Source organism: Hakea prostrata, chromosome 1 (assembly GCF_041222555.1).
Source record: "Hakea prostrata isolate BN-2017 chromosome 1, UWA_Hpros_2, whole genome shotgun sequence".
NCBI lineage: Eukaryota > Viridiplantae > Streptophyta > Magnoliopsida > Proteales > Proteaceae > Hakea > Hakea prostrata.
Genome location: NC_142600.1, coordinates 42,175,561 through 42,190,159, shown reverse-complemented (window position 1 = coordinate 42,190,159; position 14,599 = coordinate 42,175,561).

The following is a 14,599-nucleotide window of genomic DNA, read 5'->3' as shown; positions in this document are numbered from 1 at the left end:
TGAGACCGAACGACCCGTGGTAGTAGTGTGGAATTGTGGGCGCTCAAGACCGGTAACCATCCCATGAGAGGACATAAATTGTATTGCGGATACCCGAAAGGGGCCATTCATTGGTAGGGTTGCAAATAGCTAGACTTGGGCTCACGGGAGCTCGAAGATCGGTGAGTCATATCCGTGAGAGGACGTGAGAGCTTCCCGTCTACTATTTGTGGATGACCAATAGGGTTGATGAGTCCGGTGGGTAATATCCGTGACTCTAGTGTGAAGGATACCGGAAAGGATCGTCCGGGGCGAGGAATGGACGTATCTGGATCTGACATGATATGACTAAGTAGATGACTTGCATTGGTCTAGGCTTTACCATGACATGCGCCAATACTTATACCAATGGTGATGTGAGAGAGTGGTGACCTAAACCCTAGCCATGGATTGTCCAAGAGGGATGTAGAACCCAAGTACCACCGGAGAACCCAAGATACCGAGATGGTTGAGGGAAGAGTGATTTGAGACCTACCCAAAGAAGTATGGTGCTATGACTTCAAGCATGTCTACCATAGAGACTAGCATACATAGAGTTAGAATCATAATTGCATCATGTGTTTCATATCATATTGCATCATGCTATGCTTTGTATCATGTATTTGTGTTATTATGGAATAACTGCCTTGTTGAGTTCTTTTGAATTCACTCCTTTTGCAACATCTTTTGTTAGACTTTCTGCAGGTATTACTACTGTTGACTATAATGGTCAACACTATGAAGATCAAATTGATGACTCTTACACTATTGATTTGGTGATTACATTGGTGAAGACTATCAGTACGAGACTTGTGAAACCCAGCCCTAACCTAACCCTGACCTTGACCCGATAACCCGGTTGTTTTTAGGTCCGAAGACCCGGAGTAAAGGAAGAAGCCAACTATGGGCCATCTCAGTAGAAGACATGGTGTTTGATTCTGAACCCATGGATGTTGATGATGGAGTTCCATACTTGGAAGTCTGTGCAGATTTGGAAAGGAAGTTGCACTTGTTTGAAGATGAGATTAGTTGAAGGACTTGGAGTATTATTTGACTTGGTTTGAAGGTATTTCTACACACTAGATATGTGTGCAAAAGCCCTTAAGGTTTAGAGCCCATTTGATCCTTTAATTCCCTGATTGTTCCTTGCTGTCTGCCTTGGTCGACTGATTGGTCGACTAGACCACTCAACCAAGCACTCGACCAAAGGATTATCAAATCCGAGAAAATGTAATTTTAGGGTTTTTCACTCATATTTAAACCCTACTTCATGTTTCTTTGTTACGGCTGCTCCTAAACACTTTTTAAACGTGAGAAGACCTCTCCGAAACTCTCTCTGGTGATTTCGAAGATTCCTCTGCAGAATTGAAGCCTCTCATCTCTGTTCTGACAATTCAAGGTTACTAATCACTTCAATATTACGAATTTATTTTCTTCGATCTTGTTCTTGATTGAGATCAGGAAGAAGATGCTGCATTCTTGCAACCATCTATTCCATGATCTCATTCTATTCTTTGAGATCTATGATCATCGTCATGATCTTAACCCTAGCCGAATAAATTTCTTGAAACCCTGACCTTATATGATCTTTCTAGAAACCTTTTGGTAACCTCCTATGCGAGGGAAACCTCATGGGCAATATTTATGTTAATCTAAACTAGATTTTCTATGATTTCTTGTTATCTTCTTGATAGCAATCATTCCCTCTCATTCTGAGATCATAACCTTTTGATGGGAGCCATAAAGGTTGAAACCCTAGTTTCTTGGGTCAAATAAAGAACCCATATTTTGACCATGAATTGATGTTTTTATCTTCCTAAATGATTCTTATACATCCTAGGAAGTTCCCCTTCGAATTTTGGATCAATCCGACTTCAAACGAAGAAGTTATGACCAAATCAGTTTCAGCATTTCCGTACTGACTCGATTGGTCGACTGCTTGGTCGACTGGGTCAGTAGACCAAGCACTCGACCAAAGGAGGCAGTAGCTTCATTTTTCGCCCAATTTGATTCGTTTTCTCTTTGATCTTTTAGGTATCTTTCCAATAATGTTGTATCTATGCTTGTTAGGAGTTTATTTGCTAAGTTTGAAGTTGCTCTCTTTGATCTTTGGATTATCTTTGGACAGTTATTTCATAATAACATAGATCGCATACTCTCTAGTTTCTACTTTAAGAAACTATGAGTTTGTTTACTATTCTTGTATCTTATACTACTGATGTACTACTGTAAGTACAGTAGCACCTGTTAATGTATTCTTTTTCATTATTCAAGTATATGAAATGTTTATTACTGCTTGATCGGATTATGCTTTTACATTCTCTTTTATATGATGAATTGTTGGTTGTGTATGTCATGACTGATCTGAGAATGTGTTTGATTAGGTATGGTTTGGGATTGGGAAGTGTCCTTTTGACGCTTCTATCCTTGGACATCGGAGGGAATAGTATGGGATGTTCTCCGAAGATGCCCATCGACGCTTTCCTGAATCATTGGTTGTCATACCTAGGGCTATTAAGCAGTGTTTGGCTAGGATGTCCCCGTTATATCAGACCCGAATCGGAAGGGTATTGAGACCGAATGACCCGTGGTAGCAATGTGATTCACGGGCGCTCAAGACCGGTAACCAACCCGTGAGAGGACGGGAATCATATTGTGAGGGCCATTTATTGGAGGGTTGCATATGGCTAGACTTGGGCTCATGAGCATTCAAGACCGGTAACCAACCCGTGAGAGGACATGAGAGCTTCCCATTTACCATATGTGGATAACCAATAGAGTTGATGAGTCCGTAGTCTGGGACTATTAGGACTCTAGTGCGAAGGATACCGGAAAGGATCGTCAGGGACGAGGAATGGACGTATATGGAACTGAGTTGATGTGACTGAGTAGATGACTTGCATTGGGCTAGGCTTAACTGTCACATCCTCCCAGCCGGTACCCTAACTAGCATACCCGAGAGTGTGATCCACAGCCCCGAAGATCAAGTATCGAGGAAATCATCCTCCCACATATACAATAACATAATCATAAACAGGAAATAATCAAGGTTTAACATTATAAACAAGGTTCATAACAAGAAGTGAATAAACAATATAATCAGAGTAAGGAAAATGATACCAGATATCCAAAGATATCAAAAGAAGTAGAGAGAGGTGGAAACTCACTCCACAAAATACAACGGAACGCAGTATGTAAGTCTAAAAGAAATAACAACTAAATCAAAGGGACTAAGAAGGATAACTAAACATAAGAGTTTTCTATTCTATAGATGACGTCTTCAAAATAGTGGACTTCATCAATCCATTTGAGACGTTCCACCTCCACTTGTCTTTAATCATAGTACGCAACTTGATCAACTGAGGGATCATCAGAGTAATCTTGGTTGTTGCCAACACATTGTGTGTAGTACGCTTCATCGTACTATTCGCCATAGTAATCAGTACCTGTAGAATAGTCTAACAAAACAATGTACAAAAGGAATGAATTTCAAAAAAACTCAGTAAGGTAGTTAATCCATAACAACATAAATAACATGAAAGCCATCCATAAAAAGATGAAATGCAATATGAAACAAATAATGTATGTATGCATCTAAACTCTATGTATGCTGGTCTCTATGGTAGACATGCTTTAAGTCATAGCACCGTACTTCTTTGGGTAGGTCACGCATACGGCTCCTGTTGGTAGTGGGTCCGGCATCCCTCAGGACAAACCATGGCAGGGGGTTAAGTCAACACTCTCTCACAACCATTCGGCACAAGTACCGGCGCATGTTAGGGTAAAGCCTAGCCCAATTCAAGTCATCTACTCAGTTACATCAACTCAGGTCCAGATACTTCCATTCCTCGCCCTGGGCGATCCTTTCCGGTATCCTTTCCACTAGAGTCCTAATAGTCCCGGACTACGGACTCATCAACCCTATTGGTTATCCACATATGGTAAATGAGAAGCTCTCATGTCCCCTCAAGGACCATTTCACTGGTCTTGAGCGCCAATGAGCCCAAGTCTAGCCATATGCAACCCTCCAATAAATAGCCCCCACAATGTGATTCCCATCCTCTCACGGGTTGGTTACCGGTCTTGAGCGCCCGTGAATCCCCATTGCTGCCACGGGTAGTTTGTTCTCAATACCCTTCCGATTTGGGTCTGATATAACGGGGATATCCTAGCCAAACACTGCTAGACAGCCCTAGGTATGACAATCAATAATTCGGGAAAGCGTCGATGGACAACCCCGGAAACATCCCATACTATTTCCGATAATGTCCAAGGACAGAAGTGTCAAAAGGACACCTCTCAATCCCAAATCATACCTAATCAGATACAATCTTAGATCAGTCATGACATACACAGTCAACAGTTCATCATATACCAAAGAGAATATAAAGTCATGATCTAATCATTAACAACATGATAATTACCAATTCATATAAGTATGAATAATGAAAAGATAACCTAAACAAGTGCTACTGTTCTCACAGTAGTACATCAGAATATAAAGTGTACAAACAGTAAACAACTCATAGTTTCGTAAAATAGAAACCAGAGAGTATGTGATCTATGTAGTTAAGGAGATAACTGTCCTTACCTTCTAACTCGTAAAGGAACTTAGAGAATCAAGTAACCTTGACTAAACCTGAGAAAGGAGTCTTAAACAAGTGTATACAATAAGTTAGGAAAGATACATAGATGGAAAGATCACAATTCAATCAAAACAGACCAAGAATGGGGTTGCTGTACCCATTGGTCGATTGATTAGTCTACTGCCCCAGTCGACCAATGAGTCGACAAACAGAGATAGTAGCCTTCAAGAATCAGAAATTTTAGAATATGAATCCAAATTTGGTGGTTCAAAAGGGTACAAAATAAGGGGGAAACTTCAATGGAAGCATCCAAGTCTATAGAGAACATCAAACCATTAATCAATTCAAGTTTCCAGGTTACAACTTAGGAACCAGAAGGTTAACCTAATTAGGTTAAACATAGATCATGAAGGGAAAATAGTGTGGATCAAGGATAATGAACTAGAGGATGATAGGTTATGATTCTAGTAAAGAAAACACATTGATTGGATGTTAATAGGGTCAATAACATATATCCAAGAAATTAGGGTTTCACCCTTTTTGACTCCCATGAAAAAGGTTGAGATCACAGGAGGGAGGGAATTAATGATAGGGCAATTACAACAAGAAGAATTATAGAATATTAAAGTTAGATCAACCTAAATATTACCCATGAGGTTTCCCTCACATGGGAGGTTACCAAAGGTTCTCCTGATGACCACACAAGGTTAGGGTTTCAAGGATTAGGGTTTCCATGATTCAACTGGCTAGGGTTAAGATCATGATGATGATCATAGATCTCAAAGAATCAAATGAGATCATGGAATAGATGGTTGCAAGGGTGCAGCATCTTCTTCCTGATCTCAACCATGAACAGAATAAAGAAAAGAAAAATCAGAGATAGAGAGGAAAGAGATCATAAACATACCACTGATGCAGGAGGATGAAGATCACTTGAGTTCTTGCGAGATATCAACCAAGGATGCAAGGGAATTGATTAGAAAGGGGTTCTAACTTGTTCCAGAGGCTTAGGAGGCAGATGAGGCGGAGTATTCCCGAGACTAAACTTAAATAGAGTAGCCACGACCTAATTTTCAAAAACAGAATCAATTGGTCGATTGATTGGTCGACTGGTCCAGTCGACCAATCAGAACAACAACTTCAAAACAGGGAATTGAAGGCTCAGATCAAGTCCAAACATCAAGGGGTTTTGCACACGCCTAAAGTGACATACCTAGTAGGTAAAAATGCCTTCGAACCAATATAGAGAGCACTTCAAGTCCATCAACTAATCCAATCTTCATCAGGGTGCAGTTTCCATAAATGGATCATTGACATCCACACTCTAGGATTCCAATCCAGCCATCAAGTCTTCAACAGAAACTGCCCAAAGATGACTTCTTGCCTTACTTTTGGTTGTTGGACCTACAAACAACAGGGTTTTCAGGTCAGTGTTAGGGCTGGGTTTCACATTCTCCCCCCTTAAAGAAATTTCATCCTCGAAATTGAAAGCGTACCTGTGCTTCCAAAGAGGTGAGGAAACTGCTCCTTCATATCTTCTTCCTTCTCCCAAGAAGCTTCTTCAGGGGTATGGTTCTTCCAACAAATCTTTACCAAAGGGATGGTGCGATTCCGCAATTGCTTGTCCTTCTTATCCAAAATTTCAGCTGGCTCTTCATCATAAGTGAGATCAGCACTAAGTCCTTCAGGTGCTTGCTGTAGAATGTGTTCCGAATTCTCTATATATTTCTGGAGCATTGAAACATGAAACACATTATGCACAGCAGCAATAGACGGAGGTAATGCCAATCGATACACAACTGGTCCATCCTTCTCCAAAATCTCAAAAGGTCCAATGAAACGAGGGCTAAGCTTTCCTTTAACATTGAATCTCATCACACCCTTCATTGGCGAAACCTTCAAGAAAACTTTCTCTCCAACTTGAAATTCTAGATCAGTCCTTCTCTTGTCAGCATAAGATTTCTGCCTAGACTAGGCAGACTTAATCCTTTCTCTTATCATATCGACCATTGCGCTAGTAGCTTCAATCATCTCAGGACCTAAGACTTTTCTTTCACCAGTCTCAGTCCAGTACAATGGTGTCCTGCAAGTATTACCATACAAAGCCTTAAACGAAGCCATGCCTATTGTTGCTTGATAACTGTTGTTATAGACAAACTCAACCAAAGCTAAGTGTTCATCCCAATTTCCACCCATATCCACCACACAAGATCTGAGCATATCTTCCAAAGTCTGAATTGTCCGCTCAGATTGTCCATCAGACTATGGATGATGAGCTGTACTCAAATTCAATTGGGTTCCCAAAGCCTTCTGCAAATTGTTCCAAAACCTTGAGGTGAACCTAGGATCACGATCAGAAAAGATACTCATTGGCACACCATGCAGACAAACCACATTATCCACATAAAGCCTTGCTAGCTTATCCAGAGTAAGAGTGATCTTCATAGGAATGAAATGGGCTGATTTGGTCAACCGATCAACAATCACCCACACAGTGTCATTGCCTTTACTTGTCCGAGGCAAGCTAGTCACGAAGTCCATAGAGATATCTTCCCACTTCCAACTAGGAATAGGAAGGGGCTGAAGTAATCCAGATGGAGGTTGATGAACAACCTTCACACGTTGGCAAGTCTCACACTTGGCAACAAAATCATCAACATCAGTCTTCAAACCAATCCACCAAAAATGTTCCTTCAAGTCCTTGTACATCTTGGTGCTTCCAGGGTGTACAGTAAAGATCGACTGGTGTGCTTCCTTCAATATTTCCTTCTTAACTTCATCATTTGCCGGCACACACAATCTACCTCTAAACAATAAAGTACCATCCATGGATATACCAAAGTCGGGGTCCGACTCAGGATTCGAAGAAATCTTCTCAAATTTGTCCTTAAGTTTTTGATCAGAACTCTGCAGAGCAACAATCTTATCTCTAAGACCAGATCTTGCCGTCATGGCAGAAAGAACAGAATCGGAATTCTCAGGGACAACTTCCAAATCAAAACTCTCAATAGAAGACAACAAAGGTAGACTCAAAGTATTCAGATCCAAAGTCTTCTTCTGAATCTTCCTACTAAGAGCACCTGCAACAACATTTGCCTTCCCAGGGTGATACTGAATATCACAATCATAATCAGAAACCAATTCCAACCATCTTCTTTGCCTCATGCTCAACTCCTTTTGGGTAAAGAAGTACTTCAAACTCTTATGATCCGTGAAAATGGCAATCTTCTCACCGTAGAGGTAATGTCTCCAAATCTTTAAAGCAAAAACCACCGCGACAAGCTCTAAATCATGAGTGGGGTAATTCCGCTCATAATCTTTCAATTGCCGAGAAGCATAGGCTACAACCTTACCATGCTGCATCAGTACATAACCCAAACCAATCTTTGATGCATCAGTATAGACTGTTAGACCACCGGAACTATCAGGTATAGTTAAAACCGGGGCACTTGTCAATCTATCCTTCAACTCTTGGAAGTTCTTCTCACAAGCGTCAGACAAAACAAACTTCTCTTCTTTCCTGGTTAACTTAGTCATAGGAGCAGCCAACCGAGAAAAGTTCTCAATAAACCTTCTGTAGTAACCCGCCAATCCAAGGAAACTTCTTATTTTCGTCACAGTCTTCGGTCTTTCCCAATCACCCACTGCTTGGACTTTTTCAGGATCAACACGAATACCTTCAGCTGAAACCACATGGCCGAGGAATATTACACTCTTGAGCCAGAAATCACATTTTCTAAACTTAGCATAAAGCTTCTTTTCTCGCAGTCTTCGCAAAGTGAAATCTAGATGCCTTGCATGCTCTTCTTCACTCTTCGAATAAATCAGGATATCGTCAATGAAGATGATCACAAACTTATCGAGCACATCGTGAAAGACTCTGTTCATGAGTTCCATGAACACTGCAGGAGCATTAGTGTCACATCCCGCCCTAAATCCACCAAGGGGATACCCTATCTGGATTACCCGGGGAGTGAATTATTGTCCCGCAGATCAAGTTTAGGAACGATCATAGTCACTTAGCACAATAATATAATCAAAAGCAAGAACAATTCCTTATTTCCAATTAATTCAATAATAAAAGTCGAGAAAGTACCTCAGAAGGATTCACAAATAACATCAGAGTGCGGAAAGGATTTCATTAGTATAAACAATCAAGTGTAAAATGGAGGGAGGAAACCCGTCCTATAATATTAGCGGAAGATGAAACGACTAAAAGTAAAGGTTACAACCGATTCACCAAATAACAAGTGAAACAACTAAGCTATAGTCCCGACAATTCAAATAAAAGGTTAAAAAGGGAATGAGGCGACATCCCATCCCTAACACACAAATATAAAACCGAACTGCTACAAACAAGTCCCGATCTCGGTCTACTCGTCTTTATCAACTGGTTCATCGCCACCAGTATGATACAAGTCTTCAACTCGGCCTCCAGAGGGTTGATCGCCACAATCCAACGGTGGTAGTACTCTGCAGGAAAGTCTAACAAAATATGTTGCAAAAAGGAGTGAGTTCGAAAGAACTCAGTAAGGTAGTCATTCCATAAAATATAAACCATATGATACAAGCCATAACATGATGCAATATGATATGGAACACATGATGCAAGTATGGTTCTAACTCTATGAATGCTGGTCTCTAAGGTAGACATGCTTTAAGTCATAGCACCATACTTCTCTGGGTCGTCTGTCACTCTCCTGCTCCATATCTTGGGAATGCCCGGGGAATATCGGTAAAGTCCTCAAAAAACCATGGTTGGGGATTTAGTCACCACTCTCTCACATCACCATTTGGTATGAGTACTGGCGCATGTCACAGTAAAGCCTAGCCCAATGCAAGTCATCTACTCAGTCATATCAACTCAGATCCAGATACATCCATTCCTAGCCCCCGGCGATCCTTTCCGGTATCCTTCTCACTAGAGTCAGCGTAATCCCGGATTATGGACTCATCAACCCTATTGGTCATCCACAAATAGTAAACGGGAAGCTCTCACGTCCTCTCACGGGTTGGTTACCGGTCTTGAGTGCCCGTGAGCCCAAGTCTATCCATTTGCAACCCTACCAATAAATGGCTCCCACAATGAGATTTATGACCTCTCACGGGTTGGTTACCGGTCTTGAGCGCCCACAAATCCCCACTGCTACCACGGGTTGTTCGGTCTCAATGCCCTTCCGATTCGGGTCTGATACGACAGGGACATCCTAGCCAAACCACTAGACAGTCCTATGTATGTCATCCAATAACCCGGGAAAGAGTCGATAGGCAACTTCGGAGAACATCCCATACTATTCCCTCCGGTGCCCAAGGACAGAAGCGTCAATAGGACACTCCCCAATCCCAAGTTATACGTAGGCAATCACATATTCAAGTTCATCACTTCTCATGCATCCAATACATCTTCATAATACAAGTTAAATCATGATATTGAAATGAATCATCATAGACATAAGTAAACAAGAATAGTAATGTAACATGACAAGAGTATAAAGATTTCAATACTACTGTTCTAACACATCTATCACAGTCTTATAACGATTAAAAGAAATCAAGAGATTCTATTCATAAATAAGAACATAAATCATAAGTTGATGATCTATATGTTTATGGAGATAACCATCCTTACCTTGGGTTGAATTGATGATGAATTGAGAATACCAAGAATTAGTCCAAAAGAATTGTTAAGACCCTAAACAAACATCAATAATAAGTTAGAAAGGAAGTCGGGAAGATCGGATGTCATTTGAGTCAAAATTGACCAAGGTTGCTGTCAGCAACAACTTTGGTCGATGGTTTTGGTCGATGGTATCGACCAAAATGATCGACCAAAATAATCCTCGGGCAGAATAGTGGATTTTGGGGATTTTGGTCAGAAATGAGTCTTCCAAGTGTTCGGATCAATCTGAAACTTGGAGGCATACTTAACAACAGTAGTAGGACACTATAAATCAAGGAATTAACCCAATCCAATGGTCTAATTAAAAAGCCCCAATTTGAGCTATCAAGTTCAAGTGATAAACATCATGGCATGAGTTGGAATTGATTGCATTGATGAGGAATAGCATGCAATAGCTAGGGGAACTAATAGAAATTCGATTGGAATCATATGGCAATGTTAAACATGAACATAATACACTCTATAGCTCAGTTTGATATCAAATGGTATGATGTTAATAGGTAAATCATGGAATACATATGCTAGGCATGAGATATAAGCATTAGCATCAATGAATGGCTAAGGGAATCATGGATTGAGCATGAGTAGGCACTTGGAGTGGTGGTTGCAAGGTTGCAGCACCATTCCAAATGTCCCATCAGCAAGATGACAATAGGAAAGAGTAGGAAATGGTAGGATAGAGAGTGAAATGAAGAGTCATACCTTAGTGTAGAAGATGAAGGCAAGAATCAATGATAAACTAAGTGTCTTTGATGAGATACCCTTCACACTAACCAAGGAGCTGCTTTGGGAAGCTCTCCCCACGTTCCCAGGTGAGAAAAATGATTGCAAAAGGCTCAAGGCTCGAGGTCATATTAAATAGAAAAGGAATATTCCATGGAATCATTAACTTAGTAGACTGGGACATTTTGGTCGATGGTCCTTGGTCGATGGTATCGACCAAAATGACTGACCAAAATGTTTTCAGCAGAAAACTCAGGTTTAGAACAGCAACTTCAAGTAGGGATTTGAAAGGCTATACAAGGTCAAATTGAGTGAGGTTTTCTCCTACAAGTCAATAAAGAAGTCTAGTTTCCAGAAATACCTTTGGATCAAGCATGGGAGGTCATTAGGTTCACCAAATAAGCTCACCTTCTTTGATGCGCAAGCAGGATTTGCCAGACACAGTTCAGCAACTTCGGACAGGGATTTGGAGGGCTATATGGGGTCAAATGGAGTGGGGTTTTCTCCTACAAGTCCATAAAGAAGTCTAGTTTCAGGAAATATATTTGGATTGAGCACAGGAGTTCATTTGGTATTTCAACTAATTCACCTCTCTTCGGTGCGCAGATTCAAAACTAACACTGACAATGCCCTCAAGTGAGGGGCATCATCGTCAATGTCCACGGGCTTGGGTTCCGACACCAAATCAACAACCAAAAGGGTCCACAAGTATATTTTCCCCCAATTTGGGTCTTCGGGCCTACAAACATAATAGGTCCCGGGCCGGGCCAAGGTTAGGATAAGGCCAGACATTACAGATCTGCCCTAAGGGAAAGGTCTGACATGGCTTCCTAAGGTTTTCAAAGATAATAATATTGAAATTAAAGTCCAACTTTTAAGGTCTAACATTGAAGAAGTCTTTCTTTATCCCAAAATAAAAAGGGTGTCCGGGCTAGGTTTGGGCTGGATGTTACATTCTCCCACCCTTAAAATAATTTCTTCCTCGAAATTGGGAGAGTACTAGGCTTCTAAAGAGATGGAGGACATTGCTTTTATCTTGACCTTTCTTCTCCCAAAATCAAAGGAAAACAAATAAAAAAAAGTCTTTTATAAGAAACAAGGAATAAATCTAACATGCTTTGAAATCGAATCAAAAGTATGATCATGGTTTCATGAAGATTTCACAAGGATCATGGCAAAGATCAATATGAAGATCATAAAACCATAAGAATGAAAGGAGATTGTAGAGAGATGGTTGCAAGGATGCAGCATCTTCTTCCTAGTCTCAATCACAAAGAATAAAACATAGCTAGAGTAAAGTACGATCATGGCTTTATGAAGATTTCATAAGGATCATGCTGAAGATCAATATGAAGATCATAAAACCTTAAAATGAAAATAGATTGAAGAGAGATGGTTGCAAGGATGCAGCATCTCTTCTAAATCTCAATCACAAAGAATAAAACATAGTAAGAGTAGATCAATACAATACAAGAGAGATTATTAACCTTTGATTGAGGAACAAGAGATGAAAAGCTTGAAGTCTTGAAATAATTAGAAGGAATAACAAATCATGAAGATCACACTTGATTTCTCTTAGAAATCATCATGTGGAGAGTTCACAAGGTTATAGGGTGTATGGAGATCCACTCTAGAATAGCAGGGATAGAAGGATCAGTCATGGGAATGACTTAAGATCACTCTCTCATCAAAGGGAAGAAATAGAAGGGGAAAAAGACCAGCTTTGAGATAAACTTCCACCAAATGAAACTAGGCAACTCATATGACAAAGAATAAATCGAACAATGTATAAGGTAGGTATGGATTTGGCACAGTAGCAAGGTTAGGATTAGGCGGGATTTCACAATTAGTCAATCCGAAAGGCATGACTCGGAACTCATAGTGGCCGTACCTTGTTCGAAAAGCTGTCTTGAAAATATCACTAGGCTTTACTTTCAACTTGTGATATCCAGATCTTAAATCAATCTTCGAGAACACGGCTGCATCCTTCAACTGATCAAAGAGATCATCAATTCTGGGCAGTGGGTATCTATTCTTGATAGTCAGCTTATTCAACTCACGATAGTCGATGCACAGACGCATACTACCATCCTTCTTCTTGACAAACAAGACCGGAGCTCCCCAAGGTGACACACTAGGTTGTACGAAACCTCTATCAATGAGCTCATTCAACTAGTTTTGTAACTCCTTCATCTCAGTAGGAGCCATCCTATACGGAGCCTAAGATACCGGAGCGGCCCTAGGGATGAGATCAATAGAAAACTCAACATCCCTATCTGGAGGCACTCCCGATAGATCATCAGGGAAGACATCAACAAAGTCACAGACAATTTTGACTTTACTCCACTTTACTCTTGCCTTCAGATGAAGCATCATCTACTAGGGCATAGATTTGCATCAGTGCGGACAATATCTTCCTACATACCCTTCTTTTCTCACCTTGAAATTCAAAAACCGGACTTCCACAAACATGGAACTGGATCTTCCTTGAGAAACAAAGAAACACAGCTTTGTGGGCTGTCAACCAGTCAATTCCCAAAATGACATCAAAGTCCTTCATCTCAAGAATTACCAAATTGGCTTCCAAGCTCTTCTCACTAATCAACACAGGACATTTAACTAACCCTTTATCTAGTTTCACAACAGGACCAGTAGGTGTACTAATCAATAAGCAACTAAACAATTTCTCAGGGATTAGGTCAGTCTTCTTGATAAATGCAAATGATATGAACGAATGAGATGCACCCGTGTCAAATAAAACAAATGCAGGAATAGAAGCGACTAACAATGTACTTGTAATCACTTCATGGCTTGGATCCTGTTCAGTACTGAAGATACTGAACACTCTACCAGAGGGAGGAGCAGGGGCAGTCTTCACCACTGGGGCAGGCTGTAAAACACAGCCCTAACCTTGACCCGGAAACCTTGTTATTTGTAGGTCCGATGACCCGAAGTAAAGTAAGAAGTCAGCTTTGGGCCATCCCAGTAGAGGACTTGGTGTCTGGCTTTGAATCCATGAAAGTTGATGATGAAGTTCTATTTATGGAAACTGAATCTTGATGAAGATCGGATTAGTTGATGGACTTGGAGTGCTCTCTATCTTGGTTTGAAGGCATTTCTACCTATTAGGTAAGTCACTTGGCATGTGTGCAAAACCCCTTTAGGATTGGATTTGATCTGGGCCTTCAATTCCCTGTTTTGGATTTGCTGTCAGCATTGGTCGACTGATTGGTCGACTGGACCAGTCAACCAATCCACTCGACCAATGAGTGCTGTCTTTGGCAATTAGGTTTTTCTTGCTCTATTTAAGTCCAATCTCGAGTCCACTTCGTATTTTCTGCCTCCAAACTCTTTGGAACAAACCAAAGACCTTTACAAGTCATCTCCCTTGCATCCTTGGTGATTTTCTTGACGGATCTTCGTCGAAACTCTTCCTTTTCGTCAAAAGGTATGTCTACACTCTCTTCTTCTCCTCTATCTCTTATTTTCTTTCCTTTTTGAGTTGAGACAGTAGAGGAGATGCAGCATTCTCTGTTGCAAACATCTCTGGACTTGTCTCTCATGATCATCCTAAGGATTAGAGGCTAGAACA